Source organism: Tupaia chinensis, unplaced genomic scaffold (genome assembly GCF_000334495.1).
Source record: "Tupaia chinensis unplaced genomic scaffold, TupChi_1.0 Scaffold000099_1, whole genome shotgun sequence".
In the NCBI taxonomy this organism is placed as follows: Eukaryota; Metazoa; Chordata; class Mammalia; order Scandentia; family Tupaiidae; genus Tupaia; species Tupaia belangeri.
Window position 1 is genome coordinate 6927183 of NW_006159563.1, and position 20000 is coordinate 6947182.

The following is a 20000-nucleotide window of genomic DNA, read 5'->3' on the forward strand; positions in this document are numbered from 1 at the left end:
CTCCCCTTGGTGGCCCTCTCTCTGTGGGTATCTGGTGTATCCACCATGGATGTGCCGTGGGCAGGGTTATGATCTGATATCACAAACCACTGGCCTCAGTGGCATGTGATCAAGAGAGGACAGAGGCCGAAGCTGGGCTGTGGGTGCAGTTCATGGCTTGTTAGAGAATGGAAACAAAAGGACTGACAACATTTTCCAGGCAATTCCTCTTGAAGTAAAAAACTGCATAACATATCTGCATAAACTACAGAAATATCTCTTTATGGACTTAAACATATAACTCACACTGATACGGGCCAAACTCATTTTTCTAACTCCAAAACACCTCTGTCCCAAGAGGTGGCCTATAGTCCTCGGTGCTATTCTGGGGCGGGGGGTCGTTTCCTGTGTGTGACCTTGCAGAGCCATGGGTCGTACCCTGATGCTGTCATAAGGACTGCAGCATTATTGAGCAAACTGAAATGTGGGTCTGGAGTGTTACATTTTCTTGTCGCAAAGGCTCTATTGCCAAAGTGCCCTTAAAAAGTGCATTTTATGTGGTTAACGTTTTTGTTTTCTCGTGTGATCTTTGAGAAGGCATTTAAAGCAAACCATAAACAAAGAAATATTGATATGGAAACCATTTAGTACTGTGCACAGCCATTTTCATATAAGAAAAACATTTTCGAGTTTGTTTTTTAGACATCTATTCCCCCTACTGGTGATATTTATTCTTATTTGGCTACCAAAAAAAAAAAAATGTTCAGATACTAGGAAGAGAAGGAGACTGACTGAATTGTTTGAATGTCTCAGGGATGTGATTACTCTGGGGACAAATTCTTAAATTGTAGATTTGCAAACCCCGGGCATTGAGGGGACAGGGCTGCTTTGAGAAGTTGTCCCTTCTCCTTGCACTCAGGGACATATATTCTGCTGTCACATCAGAGTCTGCAGTTTGGAATGTCCTTACCGATTTTGGGCCAGGGCCTTTGTTCACCTGGCTAGTGGAGGTCGGAGACGGAAGGAACCTTGGATTTTTCTGTCCTTAACGACCACCTGTCCAGGTCTGGCCTACTCACTAGGCGCCGAGATCTGGAAGCTGTATATGGGGCCAGCAGATGTTACGTCGCTGACTCCTACATGGCCGACTGTGGTTCGAGTTCCAGACCCAGTGGCTTGAAAATCACACTGTGTGCATGTGCATATATGCCCAGGTTCCTGGGAGGAGGAGAGAAGAGAAGGGATTGTGGTGGGGCCATCCCTCCTGGGGGGGCGATTTCTCACTTTCCCTCTCACCTGTCTGTCTTTTTCTCTCTCTAGTGAGGGCACGTACCTTAAAGCAAAAACCTCTAAACAAAGACAGAAGCGGTGTATGGTCAAAGGGCCTGTACTAAGGTGGTTTTCTGTAATGGCCACCTCATTGTCCTCGACATCTCTGCACCCAGGGAGCTCTCTCCTCCCACCCCCTGGGCTGGGTCATTGTCCCTCTTGTAGCACTTGCCCTTCTGCAACCCCCCCATAGCATCAGAGTGGCCTAACTAGTCGGCCATCTCCCTGACACAACTGTGTTTCACCAAGACAGGCCTGGGCTTGTCTGGTCCATGGTGGGTGACCTGCCCACACATCACCCTCCCCCGATACCTTTGTCCTTTCTCCAGGGCAGTGGTCAGTTGCCAAGTATCCAGAAGTGTGAGAGGGTCTGAGGACGGTGGGCAGGGCTACCTTGTTTCAGAAAGCCAGTGGGTTCCCCTGCTGTCGGCGAAAGCTGTCCCCAGGTGTGCAGCAGCCAGCCTGTTCGCCCACATGCTGCTGCCGGCTGGGTAGGGGGTGGGAGCAAGTCGGGAACAGATGCTCACCCAGTGTCCACCACGTGCCAGGCACTGTGCCAGCTCACAGCATCCACGCCCCTTCTCTTCAGCCCCAAGCCTACTCATGTCCAGTCTGCCTTCCTCTCCCCTCTACCCCCGGCCTGCCCCTGCTGTGGGAGCCAAGGGCAGCCAGGAAGGGAAGACACCTCTGAGGAGTCCAAGGCTGGTGACTGCGGACAGAGCACATGCTCCCGAGCACAGTGCTCCCTCTGTCTTCACCACTGCTCAGACCTTCCCGCCACCCTTCCTGCTGGCTATGTCCCTGTCTATAGCCCTCAGAGTGCTTCAGAATGCTCTACAAGAGGACTTTTAAAGGCATGTGGGAAAATGGAGTTAAAGCACAAGTTTATTTTGTGCAAGAAAAATTTTTGAAATCCATACATAGTCTTTTCATAATTACATTTACTATGAACTTTTTGAAGACCCTTTGCATACAATTTAAGGCAAAGTCTCATTGTTATTGTGATTACTTCTTTCTCATAGAGGTTTTTGCCATAGAACACATGCACTCGCTGGCTGGAGAAAGAGAGAGAGACAGAGACAGCGAGAAGGAAAATGAGAAATCACCCCCAGGGAGGATGGTCAGTCTGCAATCCCTTCTCCATTCTCCTCCTGGGATCTTGGACGTGCACGCACACGCATCCAGCGTGTTTCAAGTCACCAGGTTTGGGACTCAAACTCTGTTTGACGATGTGGAGTCCAGCAATGTAACCACTACACCATCTACTGGCCCTATTATTACTTTTTTTTTTTTTTAATAAACTAAGGGTGGATTGTGGTGCAGTAGTTAGGCACTGTACATTGGGAACTGGATTCCATTGTGATGCAGCAGTTAGGCACTGTACATTGGGAACTGGATTCCACATGGTCAACCTTGGTTTGAATCCTGGCCAGGTGGCTTGAAAAACCTGCCAGGTGCATCGACATGCATGCCCCAAATCCTAACAAGGTGAGGAAATGGAGGAAAAAGGATTGTAGCATGACCACACCCCACTGGCAGTATTTTCTCTCTCCCTCTCTCTCTTTCTCTTGCTCTCTGGCAAGTACACACATGTGCCCTCCGGCAGTTAAAAAAAATAACAACTAAAATATCATCTGCAATGGAGCTTGTTGGGGGAGAGTAAAACTGGACAGGGCCCTTCTTCTGCTGACCTTCATCCTCATCGTGCCCCAGCACCTCACACTCCAGCCCCCGACATCTCTGGAAAGTGAGAAGAGGGAGCAGAAGGGGAAGGGGAGGCGGACAGGCACTTGGCACCAGCCCAGCTGGTTCTGTGCTGCTGCTTGTCCCACACCTTCCCCTGGGAGGCCGCTGAGCAAGGACAGCTAACAAATAGCTCGTATCAGAGGAAGGGAGAGAAGGTCCCACAGAGGAGCCCAGGGATCCTGTCCCACCCCAGGCTGACCTACAGAAGGCATCTACACATTTCCTATAGCCAGAGGGCTGCGGTTCACGTCTTTCCTTTATTAGGAGACGGCTAATGGACTGGAGCCTAAGCGGGTGCCTCCTGACCAGCTCTCTAGGGGAAGGACCCCTGCTGGTGACACTCACCCTCCAAGACATCAGAGCCCCATTCCATCAGCTGCCTTGACCCTGGCACCAGCAAGCGCGTGCCTTCACTGCTTCTGACAGAGGGTGGCCCCCACATGCCCCCTCTGAGCAGGTTTCCTCTTCTGCTTGCTGGAAGAATAATTGTAAGTCTCCCTGCAAACATCGATGGCAGGACACTTTAGGAACCAAAGGAACCACATGTAGTGAACGGCCGGCTGCCAGAGCAGCTGGTGCCAAGCCAGAAGTCCCACTTGTTTGTCCTACAGGCCCTGCAGTGTGTGTGACCAGGGTAGGCTGCTCCTCAGTGGGAGGCCTGCCCTGACCCGCTGCTCCTGGATACTGAGCCCTGGCCCAGACAGGGGACACGGTGTACAATCCAAAGAGGAGAGAGAGACCTCCGGTCAAGAAGCAGGTCTTGTGAAATGGGGCTAGAGAAGGCTCATAGGAGAGCATCAGGCTCACAGAAATGGGGTTCTAGTCCCAGCTCTGAAACTTACCAGCTATGTGTCTTTGAGAAAATTCTCTGAGCTTGAGTTTTTTGTCCTCGAACTGGAGGATCTGAGAGCTGATGTCTAAGGTTTTCCTTCCAGTGCGAACCCTGGAATCCTAAGGAAACAGAAGCTATGAGGTATCCCCTGTCTTCCAAAGGCTCAGTAGTCCATGGACAACTTTCTACAGTGACCAAGAGCTCTCTTCTAACAAGATTTCTAGAATAATGGACTCCTTTAACAAGACTAATGTAATGAGCAAAGTGTTCATGAATCTGAAATAATGTATTAAATTTCATATGGCCTTTTAAAATTAAGAGAGAGGGAGAGTTAAACAAAATGTGCAGTGGACATTATGAACTTAAAAGCCTTGAGAATTCACTCCATTACAGTTAGTAAATATTTGCCGAGCCACTGATCCATGCCAAGCACAGGGCTGGGCACTAGGGATGCTAGCCTGGTAAGACAATCCCTACCCTTTGAGAGAAAAAAAATATGTCATAGGCAGGCCAACATGTCAAAAACGTCATTTCAAAATGCTATAGTAAGGTCAGTGACAGGGGTGTGTCAAGATGCTCTGAGTCTCAGACCAGCTGGAGAAAGTTCTGGAACAGTTTCTTATAAGAAGTGATATCTGCACTGGCTTTTTTTGGGGGGGTGGGGTGGGGAGAGATTTTTGCGATAGGGTGCATGCACTTGCCAGAAAGACAGAAAGACAGAGAGACAGAAAGCAAGAAATCATCCCCAGGTGGGGGGGATGGCCATGCCACAATCCCTTCTTCTACACCCTCCTCTCGAGATCTTGGGCACACACGCACACGCACCCAGTGTGAGTTTAAGCCCCAGGTCTGGGACTTGAATCACAGTCAACTACATGGGAGTCCAGTGACATAGCCGTTATGCCATCTGTTGGTCCCTCTGCATGGGCTTTTTAATAGATTTCACTTATTATTTTTAAATTTATTATAGGTTACATATACTCACCAGAGAGAGAGAGAGAGAGGAAGATAAATAGAAAGAGAAAGTAAGAAGGCAAGCCACCAGGTCCAGGACTCAAACCATGATTGGCCATGTAGGAGTCCAGCACCTTAACCATCACCCCTGACCTTAACCTGGTCCTGGTAGGCTGGCCTCTGTACTGACTTTAAAAGAGTTATTGTAGGCCTTTTAGCTGAACCCAAAGTTCTACAGGGCTTTCTATCGTTTTCATCTCTTCTGTTGAGGTTAGGCTAGGTTACCTCTATAGCTCAGGATCTTATTTTGTCCCCAGGAAAGAGAATACAACTGACCAGGAACCTAGGAAAGCTATTGGGAGCTGAGGAGGGGGATAAAACTCTCTAAAGGAAGTAATTCCTTTCTAATTATTCTATATATTGGTATAGGCTTTGGTTAGATAAGGATCTTCAGGCCTGGATTTTAAATATACCGAAATACATTCCACTGACAGAAAAGCTGCCTGAAGGGACCAGCAGTTAGCGTAATGGCTATGTCGCTGGACTCCCATGTAGTTGACCATGGTTCGTGTCCTGGACCCGGTGGCTTAAAACGCACTCCGGGCACATGTGCCTGTGTGCCCAAGATCCCGAGAGGAGAATGGAGGGGAAGGGATTGCAGCGTGGCTTCCACCCCTGGGGTGTGATTTCTCGCTTTCTGTCTCTCTGACTCTCTCTGTCTGTCTGGCGAGCGCACGCGCCCTATGGCAAAAACCTCTCAAAAAAAAACCAAAAAACAAAAAACAAAGAAAAGCTGCCTGAAGAGCATAGTTGGGATCATTTTTGGTTTTCAGGCATAGGCCCAACTCCCTGAACTACAAGAGTTGCCAAAGTGCTTAGTAACCTCCTCAAAACTCTAATTACAGCGATGAAGTGTGGAAGGAAGAAGAGGACTATCATAGCAACTTGAAGCAGGGATAGGGAGCCGGAGACCTCCACACAACTATGCACACTGTCCTGGGAGGTGGCTTATGTTTATGGAGTTTCCAGCTGAAATTAGACTTTCTTTTTAGAAACAACACAAAAAACTCTAGGAAAATGTCCCTGTAGATTTACTACATATAGCTGTTCAGCAGATTATATTTTCTGTGCTTCTGAAGACAAAAAAATATGTAAATGTCACTGGGGTTATGAAAAGTTTTGTCCAGCACTACATGGATTGATTGCGAGTTCCTAGGAGGGGAAACTGGCTTCTAGGTTTCCAGGACAAGTTGCAACAAACGAAGCACAGAGAAATAGGATGGGCCTAGTCAATCTGGAATTAGGCAGGGCTTGCCTCTTGTGTCCTGTGGATATGACAGAGAACAATGGTTGTGAGGCAGGACCAGCAGGTGCATGCATAACCATCTGGTGACAATCCTGAAAGGGACCGATTTGGATGCATATCATCTTGGAAGGAATTTAGTGGGGCCCTCAAGAGCAGCCTTGCAACTCTTGGGAACAAGATAAAAAGATAAGCATGTAAGAGAGAAAGAGAAAGAAAATGAGAATGGAGGAAATGGAGTAGGGCTGACCTTAACCTGCTCCTGGTTAGCATTTATATTAATTTGGAAGATGGTATAGAGAACATGGTCCTCAAAACTGCAGATGATGCCAATCAGGAAGAGAACTGGGATGCAACAAGTCTTTGCCAATAATAAGATAATGGGCTAAATATAACAAGATGAAATGTAACTAGGATGAATGCGAGCTTCTACCCATGGGTCTAAAAAAATCAATGGTGCAAGTTAACATGAGAGAATCATGAATTAGCTGCAGCACTTACAAAATAGATAAAAGTCCCGGAAGACTGAGGGTTTGAATTGACTGTAAACTCAATGGCAATGGGGCCAACTAATCTGATGGGATCTTGGGCTAGGATGAAGGAGCTGATCGTTCTCCTTTACTCTAAACTCCTCAAATACGTCCGGAAAAGTGTGTCCAGTTCTGGGCTTCATGTTTCAAGATTGTGCTTGAACTGGAATACATCCAGAGCAAGGACCAGGATAGAGCAAGCACAGGTACCCTCCTGAAAACAAAAAGGCAAGAAGGACATAGTGCTGACTTCGAATGCTCAAAAGGGGCTAAATTTTGGAAGAAAGAACTTTCTAGCAAAACAGTTAAAATGGATCTCCTTGAGAGTGAGAGATATTTCCCCTCGAAGTTTTTGTTTTGGTTTAGATTTTTGCTATAGGATGAGTGCATTCACTGGAGAGAGAGAGAGAAAGTGAATGAGAAAGAAAGAGAGAGAGGAAGGGAGAAATCATCCGCTTGGGGGTGGAGGCAGAAGGCCATGTTGCAATCCCTTCTCTGTTGTGCTCATGGGATTCGGGGCGCACACACACATACACACACCCAGCATGTTTTTCACACTTCCAGGTCCCATACTCAAACCACGCAGTCAGCCATGTGGGATCCAGTGCCTTAACCACCACGCCATCTACTGGTCCCCTCAAGATATTTTAACACAGGGTAAGGGCTGCCACAGGAGAATGAGGTGGAAGGGGCCCTGTCTGTCTTACATGCTTTCTTTCCTATTTACATTCTCAAAACAGCTACTCTGTCCCAGGCACCACCTTAAGCCCTGAGGCTGCCAGGACCTTCCATAAACAAGACATTGCAGTCCTGGATACATGAAAAAATAAGTGTGATAAGTTTAGGGAGAAGAGTTATTAATATTGCTGGGAGGATGAATTCTGAACCTGGTGAAGCAGAGGCAAGAGTGGTGCGGTGGCCTCTGGATGCGGAAGTTCCTGGGTGTGTGATGACGTTGATAGTCTGCTAGGAGACAAGGCCGAGCACCGGGCTGGGGCTGGATGGTCCAAGACCTCGGTGTTAGGACAAGAAGCTCTCTCTCTCTGGGAGCACGCAGGAAAGGAGCTGGCAGAGACTACTTGAAAACTTGGATAGTCATTTGCAGCTCTGAGGGCCTTGATTTCACAGAGTGGTATTAAATGTGAGCATTTATTTGGATGAAAAATGGTTTTAAGGGCGCTAATTACAAGAGGACAGTTGTATGTTTATACAGAAGGGAATTGTCTCCGTCCATGAAATTGAGTAGAAGGGACCAGGGTAGGTCTGGTTGTGTGATTCCCAGGTCATAGAGGTGGTCCAGGCCTAGCCAGGGATCTTTTCCAAGAAGAGTAACAATATCGAGCATCTAAATATAGTCCATCAGCACTAGAGACAAAGTGGAAAGAGAGTGTGGGAGGGGAAGAGCATAGGAAATTTGGGAGGGAAATGGAGAGGTAAGACACTTGTGGGACACAGATAAGATTTATTATCTGTTGACGAGGATATGTGTGGTGGTCTCAACTGGGCCAGACTGAGGTGTAAATCATGCTGGGTAAAGTCTCTACAATCTAAGTGATGTATAGCGATTTAATGTATGAATAATGATAAAAATAATAAAATGAAAATAAATAAACAAATATAGTCCATCAGCTTTGGACAATAAGTCTTACTTGATATGAATGTAAATTCAAATGGAGAATTAGAGGAAAATTGATAGATGAGTGTCCAGCCTGTGAAGCCCTCAAAGACACTAACACCTGAGAGAAAGAAAAGCTGCCCAGCCATCAGGAGCTGGCCTGGCACGTGGGAGCTGGCCTGGCACGCAGGTCTGGCCTCGGTGTTCTCCTGTTGGACATAAGCATTTTCATGGAGCACCGGTACCAGACGAGGCTATTCTGGGAGTGTGATAAATCAGCCCCAAACTAAGACTTTGTCATCATGCCTGGACTCAAACAAGAGCAAGAACATTGTCCAAACTACAAAAATGACCTACGCTCCCGTTTGGCTAATAGGAGTAACTGTGGCTTCTTTGACAGTTAGAGCTTTAGTCTCACTTCATTTTTCTCATCTTCTGGAAAAGATGTATTATAAGATATCCAGGGCCAACCCTGTGACCTAGTGGCTAAGGGAACCAGATTCCACATAGCTGATCACATGGTTCAAGTCCCAGCCCCGGCAGCTTGATAAACACACTGGGAACATGTGAGCGTATGCCCCAGATCCCTGCATGTTGGAGAACTGGAGGAGAGAGGCTTACAGAGTAAGCATGCCCTATGGTGAGGGGTGGGGACAGGGGCATAGGTGCTTTCTCCCTCTCCCCTCCCTCTCTTTCTGTTTCTCTCTGGCAAGCACATGAGCCTTCTGGGAAAATAAATAAATAAATAAGTAAACAAAATAAAATAAAGATTCCCAGTCAAACATGTACCCCTCTTCCTGATAGCATCCAATGCAAAACATTTTCTTAAACTCTTCCCTAAATCACCTGATGAAAGTCCAGAGCCTGTAACAGTCCCGACTGACCCCATGAGGTGTCTCAGGGTTTGCCATGCTGCCTGCTCTCTTTGCAATGTATCTACAAAGCCATTTGTTCCTGGTGGCCTTTGACTGGAGCACACTGATACACTATTACATTATATTTTATCCCTAGTTTTCACCTCAGGGCTTCAAAGTATTCCTGAGGTTCAGGTTGAAAGTTATACACCATTTGGGATGGTGGGGTAATCCACACAGACTTTTAAAAATTTATATTATTATTATTTAATTTGCCATAGGGCACTTGTGCTCATCAAAGAGAGAGAGAGAGAGAGAAAGGGAGCAAACCACCAGTGCCCCAATCACCATGCCACCTGCTGGCCCCCACATCGACTGTTGTACTAGCATAGGCCTTGACTATCCTCTTTGTTCACCTGAAGTATTCCAAGAACCAGCAGCTTCTACAAGGATTCTTTGTAACTCTCTCTTCTGAGACCTACCCGCATATGGTACCAACCTGTTTTGGCAAACATTTCAGTGTTGTAAATACCTTTTCAGCATTCTCCGTAGGTCACGAACTCATTCAGGGCAAGGACTCAGTGTCGTGTCCCTAGTGTCTAATGTGGTAGAATGTAGAAAGTTCACTAAAGGAGTAAAAGAGCAAATGAATAAACTATTCGATTTGGAAGGGACCTAGACAATCATCTAGCTCAGGGTTCTCAAACTCAAATGCCTAGAGGCACCAAGTAGGAGATAGAGAGGAACCTGAGGCCACCTGGGAATACATGCCCCATTAGTGCTACTGAGTTTATGCCAGGAGGAAATGTGAGTTCACTATTGAAGAGCATCTCAATTTTAAAGAAAAGGTAGATATCACCTAACACATTTTAAAGTTGATCCATTCATTTCTTCCATGAGAAACAGAAACAGAGATTCAGCACCCCAACAGGACTGTTCCTGATGCTGTGTTCTGGCTCGGCCAGCTGTGGGCCGCTGGCACGCATGTGCCCACCGTACTCAGGGAGGTCTCTGGACACAAACCCGGAACTCTTCCACATGGGTCAGCCTCATAGGGTGGCACCTTCTACTGTCATACCACCATTCAATCCCCTCCCAAATGTTTAAGTGTTTTAAAACACTATGTAAGCCTAGGGAACCAGCAGTTAGCATAATGGCTATGTCGCTGGACTCCCACGTAGTCAACCGCGGTTCGCATCCCAGACCCGATGGCTTAAAACTCACGCCAGGCGCGTGTGTGTGCGTGTGTCCAAGATCCTGAGAGGAGAATGGAGGAGAAGGAATTGCGGCATGGCCATCCCCCTGGGGGGTGATTTCTCACTTTCTGTCTCTAAGTCTCTCTCTGTCTGGTGAGCGCACATGCCCTATAGAGAGTGAGCCAAAGTGCCCCATAAAAAAAACCTCCCCAAAAAAAAAAAAAAAAAAAAAAACACACTATGTAAGCCTAATAAAATATACCTGTAGGCCACATTTAATTTCTAGGCTGCCAATTTGTGACTTCTCTTGGCCCACACCTTACTTTATGTATATGGAGAGATTAAGGACACGCCTGAGGTCACTCAGCCATTAGTGGCAAAACAGATTCAAATGAACCTCTTAAGAGTTACAGCTTGGGGGCCGGTAGCTGGCGTGGTAGTTAAAGGTGCTGGACTCCCACATGGCCAACCTTAGTTCAAGTCCCAGACACGGTGACTTGCTTTCTCACTTTCTCTCTCTCTTTCTCTCTGTCCCTCTCTGGTCAAATTAAAATAAATAAAGTTAAATAAAATAATTCTTTAAGGGGCCAGCAGGTGGCATGGTGGTTAAGGATGCTGGACTCCCATATGGTTGGCCGCGGTTTGATTCCTGGACCTGGCAACTTGCTTTCTCACTTTCTCTCTCTCTTTCTCTCGGGTGAAATTATAATAAATAAATAAGCAAAGATAAATAAAAAATAATTATTAAAAAGGATTATTTATTAAAAAATAATTCTTTAAAAAACAAAGAGTTACAATTGGGACCAGCAGATGGTGTAATGGCTATGTTGCTGGACTCCCACAAAGTCAAGGGCAGGTCAAGTCCCGGACCCAGCAACTTAAAACTCATGCTAGGCATGTGTGCATGTTTGCCCAAAATTCCAAGAGGAGATTGGAGAAGGGATTACAAAGTGGCCATCCCCTCTAGGGGGTGATTTCTCGCTTTCTGACTCTCTGTATCTATGATGAGCACACACGACCTATAGCAAAAACCTTTCTAAAAAATTAAAAATAAATTTAAAAAACTCACACCAGGTAGGACCACCAGAGGGCATAATGTCACTGGACTCTCACATGGTTGACTGTGGCTTAAGTCCCAGACCTGGCAGCTTAAAACTCACACCAGACACGTGTACACGCCATGCCCAAGATCCTGAAAGGAGAATGAAGGAGAAGGGATTGCGGCATGACCATCCCCCCATGATTTCTCACTTTCTGTCTCTCTGGCAGGTACACATGCCCTAAGCAAAACTCTCTCTTAAAAAACAACAACCACCACAAAACTCATGCAGGGGTGTGTGTGCGTGCAAAATCCTGAGACGAGAATGGAGAAGAAGAGATTGTGGCATTGCCATCCCTCTAGGAGGTGATTTCTCACTTTCTGTCTCTTTGTCTTGCTCTTTGGCGAGCGCATGCGCCCCATAGGAGAAAAATCTCTCTTAAAAAAAAAAAAAAAAGAGTTACAACTCAAATTAGTATCTATTGATCATGTTCCAGGAATAGGGCTCCCAGATCTTATACTGCTAATCAGCCAAAGTGTGTTTGGGGTGAGGGAAAATATAAATGAAAATTTCAGAGGTGGGATTTAGATTTTGCTAATGGCCATATCTTAGTTTTATTATAAAGCAACTCCAAAGTACTTGCTTCCTTTTCCCAATGTTACCTCTGTGTTTTCTTCTCACTTCCAAGTTTAATTTTATATATATATATATATGTCATCTACATTTTATTTCTATCAGTGTAGTATATGTAACTGTGTAAGATGGCAAATCTTAGCACAAGGCTTGTAGTGACCAGCAGCAGTGCCCTGCCTCACATCAGCACCTCTCCCCCTTGCATTCTTTCAAATCTTTCAGCTGATAATGTACATGCCTGTTGAAAAATCTTTTTAAATTAATGATGCTCCAGTTTCAATCTGGAAACACAAGATCCTCTGCTCTAGGAAATTATCCTGTATCATTTATTAATAATGTCTTTTTTTTGTTTTTTCCATTATCTACTAAAATTCCTACCATTTGGGCCTTCTAATTTTCTTTTCTCCCATCTCTTTTTAAATCTATTTCCTTAGAGACACCCTCAACTCTGTCTTACAGCCCTTCGATGGAATCTTTTATTGCTGCTATTAGGCTTACATTCTCAGAGTTCCTTTCCGCTCTGCAATGTTCTCTTTTTAACATTCTCCTGTTTTCATCTCATGGTTTCAACATTGTTTTGTGTCTCCTGATAATTGTGGTTTGTCTGTATGAAGTTGCTTATGGGCTAATCTGTGTTTTTTTCTGAGTTTCTTTTTTATTCAGTGTTTACTTCAATCTCTGTATTTTCCATGAGAAGTTTTCCTTAAATGTCTGCTATACTTTGGTTATTTAATCATGTTCAGAAGTGAGGCACTAAAATAAATAAATTAATCAATCAATAAATAAGCAAAACACTAAAATTCTGATCATAGATCCTATATACAAGGTGGGGGATTTTTTTGACCCGTGGACTAATTACTACATAGCAATCATATGGCAGTGCATATATTTTACTTAGGGGATCTTCAATGGCCATGCCTAGTGGCAAATTTTATGAGTACTGAATCCTCTAGATGCCTTCCTGAGAGGTAAAAATGTTGGCTCCCAGAGCCAGCAGTTGGTGTAGTGGTTAAACGCTGAACTTCCAGAGAGCTGACTGTGGTTCAAGTCCCAGACCTGGTGGCTTGTTTTCTCTCTCTCTCTCTCTCTCTTTCTGTCCCTCTCTGGTGAGCACATGTACCTGTAGCAAACTAAAATAATAATAATAATAATAATAATAATACATAAAATAAAATAAATAATTCCTTAAAAAAAAAAAAACAGTTGTCTCCTGATGTTATAAAAACCAAATATGGGAAGGGGGCTGGAGAATTCACCATTTAGTATGTAGGTTTTCATTTCAATCTCCTTGTTGGGATCTGAGGCACACATGCACACACACCCTGTACGTGTTTCAAGCTGCTAGGCTGAGAGCTGAACCTACCTGTCAGTCATGTGGGATCTGGCTCCCTTGACGACCAGGTCACAGGGCCACCATTCCCCTTGTTTTAACATTCTGCCTTATTCCACCTCAGCTGGTATCATCAGATCCTTACTGGTTCAAAAATCTCCAAGGGGACTGACCAGCAGGTGGTGTGGTGGGTAAGGTGCTGGACACTCCCACATGGCCAGTCACAGTTCAAGTCCTGAACTTGGTGGCTTGCTTTCTCACTTTCCCTTTCTTTTTGTCCATCTCTCTCTGGTCGAATTAAAATAAATGAATGAATAAATTAAAATGAAATAAAATAATTCTTTAAAAAAACCCTCCAATCTACTTCAAGTGGGGTTGGCTTTGGGGAGAAATCCTTAAAAGACTAGGCCAAGGGGCCAGCAGTTAGCGTAATGGCTGTGTCGCTGAACTCCTGCATAGTCGACTGTGGTTCGAGTCCCAGACCTGGCAGTTTAAACACATGCCGGGCACGTGTGCGTGCATGCCCAAGATCCTGAGAGGAGAATGGAGAAGGGATTGCAGCATGGCCATCCCCCCTGGGGGGTGATTTCTCCCTTTCTGTCTCTCTCTCTCTGTCTCTCTTGCGAGCGCAGGCGCCCTATAGCAAAAACCTCTCCAAAAAAAAGAAAGAAGAAAAAAATGACTAGGCCAAGCCTCCTTGCAGTCCTTCCCCACACAGCCACTCTAAGCAGTGTCTATGGCACTTCTAGGTCCTAACCCTCTCCAGGCTTCTGTGGCACGACATGCCTTGTTCTTTTGATTTCCCCCAGTTTAGACTCAAATATCAGGTTTTTACATTTTTTCTTTGTTCATATTGGAGTGCATGCCACACACACGTGAGAGGGAGGGAGTGAACACCCCTAACGGTGCCCAGTCATGGCGCAATCCTTCCTTCAATTCCCCATCTGGTCAGGAGCCTGGGCATATGTGCCCCGCACGTTGCCGCCAGCGCTATGATTCAAACCCCATCCAGCCCTATATGACCTGGCTTCTGCACAGTGCTTTCCCACTGAGCTACGGGCTGGGCCCAAGTCTCAGCTTTTTGGGGATCTACTAGGTCAGTTACTCCTACTTACTCATTCTAGCTCCCAAAATTTTCCTTTGCTCTCACCTCCTGACATGCTCTCTGCTTTTTTTTTTTTCTTTTGGGCTGGTGCCTTCTTTTCTCCTTTATCAATATTTCAGAAGGTCTTCAATGGAGAACAGACACAAAAACATATATCTACTCCACCATGTATAGCTGGAAGTTTTTCTGGAAAGTTAGATTTGATTTTTCATGCCCATTAGTCTAAGACTTTGGCTAGGTGGGTACATGAACACTGACAACCTGGCCCTTTCCATTTTCTTTTTCTTTTTTTTTTTTTTTAAGAGATTTTTGCCTTAGGGCACATGTATGTGCTCAACAGAAAGAGAGAGAAACAGAGACAGTGAGAGAGAAAGTGAGAAATCATCCCAAGGAGGATGGCCACATCACAATCCCCTCTCCTCCATTCTTCTTCCAGGATCATGGGCATGTATGGGCACTTGCCTGTTGTGATTGTCAAGCCACCGGGTCCAGGATTCAAACTTCTTTCCATATTCTTAACAGGCAGTCTTACTGGGACCAGCAGATGGTGTAATGGTTATATCACTAGACTCCCACATGGTAGGCTGTGGTTCCAGACGCAGTGGCTTGAAACACACTGGGCATGTGTGTGTGCATGCCCAAAATACTGAGAGGAGAATGCAGGAGAAGGGATTGTGGCCATCCCCCCTGGGGAGTGATTTCTCAATTCTGTCTTTCTCTCTGTGTATCTCCAGGGAGCACACGCACCCTATAGCAAAACCTCTCTGAAAACAAAACAAAACAAAACAAAACAAAACAAAACAAAAAAACAGCGCAGTCATCCCAACGCGTCTGTAGACCCTACAGTGTCTCTTGGTTCCTCTTGTCTCACATTCTCTGTTGGAGGTCTACCAGATCTCTCTGTGGTGTGAGTACACCGATCTGAATAAGTGATATTCTAATACTTCTCATTCTATTTCCCAATTTTATGAAAAGGTTCATGAGTCAATAGTTTGAATATTTTAAACTTGGTCTGATACCTTTCTAATTGGGTGCCTACTTATAACTGAACTGGGCTTACTTACATATAAAATTTTATTTACATGAGGATAATGCTACTTGGAGTCCTATGACATTCTTTAATGAAGTCGGTGCCCATTATTGTCACTAATAATGGGGATGTTATCTACAATAACAATAGGCCACCCTGAATAAAGGTGTGCCCATTACTCTGGGTGTGACCCTACCCATACTCTAAGGGTTCAGAGAGTAGGAAAATCAGACTGAATATACAGTGTGACTACAAGAGGCCACTATTATTTTTCATGGTGGTCCCTTCACTCTACAGAAGAACCAGTTTGTTTCTTATGACTGAAACTGACAATTATGCAACCACAATGATGCCTGCCTATCGACATCTTTAAGTATACTGAGGATTCTAAGGGACACAAAAAAAGACCATCCTCTATTCTCAAGGGACTTACCAACAGTACTAGGCAGCAGAGGGAGAGCTTTCAGTGGGTACGATGGGCTGAAAGGAGGGAAAGTTTCGAATTGGGAGCAATGACTGGTCGGAGACATCCTCAATGCATGTTGTTTCTTGGTCATGGGATTCACTACATGGCAGTTATCTGCTATACGGTGTCTTGTCCAACGAGAGCATGGGACCTGGTCTAGTCATCTCTGTCTCCCAGCATTTTGCACAGTGCCTGGCACATTCAGCACATGCTTGTTGAATGAAACAGTCCACGAGTGAGTAAATGCAAGGAGGTGCAGGGTGTAGGCTCGAGCTCAGCCAACAGGTAGGAAACAGGCAAACAAAGGCAGAAAAGGTGTTCCTGGGGCAGGACGCTATGACTGAAGCATACACGGAGTGTTCCCACGGGAATACAGGGCTCAGAGAGTGAGCAGTGTAGACATAGAGGCTGGAGCCAGATTGCTAAAAAACCAGTTTCTAGAGTCTGGGAGTGTCGTTTAGGAAAGAGCGAGCTGTTGGCATGTTTTATGTAGCAAAGGGATTTGCTGAAAGTGTGCATTAGGAGGATTGCCTTGTCCGCTCTGAGCAGGATGAACTGGAACTAGAGAGGATAGTTAGGAGCCTACTGGCATAATCCAAGTAAGAAATGCTGAGGGCCTGGCTGCAATGTTGGGGGTAGGACAGGAGAGGCGAAGATAGATACCAAAAAGAGAAATCTACAAATAACCTATTAAAATTGAAATTCTGGGGGCCAGCAGGTGGCGTGGTGGTTAAGGTGCTGGACGCATATGGCTGACCTTGGTTTGAGGCCTGGACCTGGTGGCTTGCTTTCTCACTTTCCCTCTCTCCCTCTCTATCTCTCTCTGGTCAAATTAAATAATAATAATAATAATAATTTTTTAATTGAAATTCTGAAAAATTATTCTGTGGCTACACCAAGTTAGGAGGTTTGTTATTTCATTTTTTTTTTTGGCAGTTTTTATAATGTGAATACTCATTCTGGGCAAATATTTGGGTGAAAATTAGAAAGAGATGTGGGAGTCGGTAGGTGGCATGGTGGTTAAGGGCGCTGGACTCCCACATGGGCAGCCAAGGTTCGAGTCCTGGACTTGGCGGCTTGCTTTCTCACTTCTCTCTCTCCCTCTGATCAAATTAAAATAAATAAATGACTGAATAAATAAAGTTAAATAAAATAATTCTTTAAAAAAATAAAAGAGATGTGAAGAACTGGTAAATAGATGTTTCAACCCTAAATCTTCAGAGTAAGGGGCCCAGGTAAGGGTTCCTATGGGGGAAATGCTGTAGCTTTGCTCCTTGCCACCTCTCACCTGAGAGTACATCCAAGAAACACAAGGAACTGGAGTTTTTCCAGGGAACTAGGGGCTGTGTTCGAGCCTGGAGAGGAGATTGGCCATGGGAGGGCAACTATTTCTTCAGTCTCATAAACCACTGGAATACTTTTATTGGGTTTTATCAGATCCAGTACTTGGAAAACGATTGTATTTCCAGTCCTAAACCTTACAAATTGGTCCTGAACTATGTAGGATGATAGCAACAAGTATTTTCTGAAGTGGAGGGAGGGAGGAAGGAACAGAGACCGTGTTTGCACGGTAGCCAACCTGAAACCTAGTGACCAAGGGAACTGAATCCCCAACCTTTGTTGAAGACTCTGCTGGCTATGGCAGCTCGAGAAATGTGCCCAGTGCGTGTGCCTGCGTGCCCCAGATCCCAGCAGGTTGGAGAAATGGAGAAGGGATTGCAGTATCACCACATCCCATTGGAAGGTCCTTTCTCTCACTCTCTCTGTCCTATCTCCACCACATCCCATTGGAGGGTCCTTTCTCTCACTCTCTCTGTCCTATCTCTCTGTCTCTCTCTGGTGAGCATGTGCACTCTCTAGCAATTAATAGAAAAGAAGAAGAAACAATGTTTTTGACCTGGAGAAATGTGAATGGTAGGTTTTATCTTCCTTTTTTTTTAATGCTGATTTTCAAAATAATTTTGTTTAAAAAAATGTGCTCATGGGAGAGAGATTGAGAGAGAGGAAGCCCCCCTAATAGGGGATGGTCCCACTGCAACCCCCTCTCCTCCATTTCTCATTTCAGGATTTTGGGTGCACATGCACACACACATTTTTCAAGCCACCAATCCAGGACTTGAACCCTGAGGCTGGCCTTGTGGGATCCGTTTGCCTTCACCGCGATGCCACGAGTCAGCCTTCAAGAACATTTTTCACAGTGGACGCTTAGGTCATGTTGGTAACAAAGTGATTAATATTCTAGACCATAATAATTCTGAAAAGGCTTTTGCAGTGGGGATATTATCATGCTTATAGTAAGTACAACCAAAACTTCACAGTCAGATGTGTGTAAATGAGAAGTCCTAATATGTATAGGGTAACACTGAAATCTTAATACTTGCACAAAATTCCTTTTTCATCCATTTTCTTCCTAAAAGAGAACCACAATAAAGGCATAAAATTACTACTGAATCTTGGTACTAAGTTTGAAGTAAATGCTGCATCTTGGGTTAAATGGTCGTTTGTGTTCCTTTTTCACCCGAATGACTGCAGGTGGCCTTAAATTTCAGCACATAAGTGGTGTGCTTCATGACTTCTTGAACAGGTTAAAGAAATAATATCTCTGTTCCCCAAATTTAACACAATGTGTTGTTAAATGAGGAAGAGAATGAACCATTATCCATTGTAGTTGAAGAGGATTCTACTGGTAATCACTGGTCATGTGTGCAGACTCAAAAGGCATATGAATGACCTGCTCATCTCTGTGCTACGATCAAAGGAGGTCTGGGCTCGTTTTCAACCCTGTCCTCCAAGATCCTGCTCCACCTCTTCACGTAATAGCCACGATACTACTAGTGCTGTACTGATGATGACCACGGTGGGGATGCCATCCACGAGAAGACGATAGCCGGAGACTTAGTGACCAGTACTTCTACTGGGTGTTTCATCCAGACACTGTGAAGTAGGCGGGGGCATTATTGCCCCTGTATTCTGATCACAGGATGCCAAGATCATCCGTCTTACACTGCTTTCAAGGATACTGAACTTAAAATGGAAAAGCACCTATTTAATTCCTCTTAAATCTTAGTAAAACAATATCTTTGCATTGTTCAAATTTGATTTTAAATAGCTGACTGGCTTTCTTAGATTTGTTTCTATCCCCAGTGATACCTCTCTGTCCACGAAAGACCGAACCAAAGACACAACCCCCATCCCCCCATTTTCCTATTCCTTTTTTTTTCATAAGGACTTTTAATGGCAGTTTTATTCTAAACCTTGCACAAACATAAATACTGCATTAAAGAAAGATGAATTTATTTTGACCTTTACTGAAAATGTGCTGTGAAACAAAGCACTTAAGCATTTATAGCCTGTTAGACACTCACATTACCCACTTCCATGTAGATAAGAAAGTCTTTCCCAGCAAAAGTAATGTTTGCAAGTAGAGCAGTTTTACAGAGCACTTAACCGCGAAGCCGGATATCATGTTCTTCACTATGAGTCTGTTTGGCTTGGTTTTATGCATCCAAGATGTACAGAAATTAGGGCAGTCTCTAAAATGTTCCATTCAAGAAACATAGAGGATGACGTTTTCTGACGGGTTTTGATGAAAATGCAGGCTATTTGTAACAAAACGCTTGAGAAAAACCATTATCTATTAAAAAGAAGATGGAGTGTTTGGGGGTTTTGCTTGGTTTTCCTTTGAACTGGTGTCTCTATTCTCTCTCCCGTAAAGAAATTAGGGACAAAGCTTTAGTCATTTTTAGTTAAAAGAGGGTTTTGATCCTACATGGAATATTTAACAGACCCCACTGCCTCAAAATAGACCACCTTCTCTATGCCTGAGCAGAAATTAGTATTTTGTGCCTTTTCATTTTTGTCATGATCTTTTTCCTTTAGACATAAGCCATTGACTACAGAGCTATTTCCCCCATCCAGACTCTTGTGTCAGAGAGTTGAGATGTTAAACCACAGCAACCATGAAACTTTAAAGTCCCTGATGCATGATGAATGGGTGCTGGGCAAAGCAGCTTAAAATCTATGCTTTTGCTTCTCTTTAAACACTTTAAATTGACAGC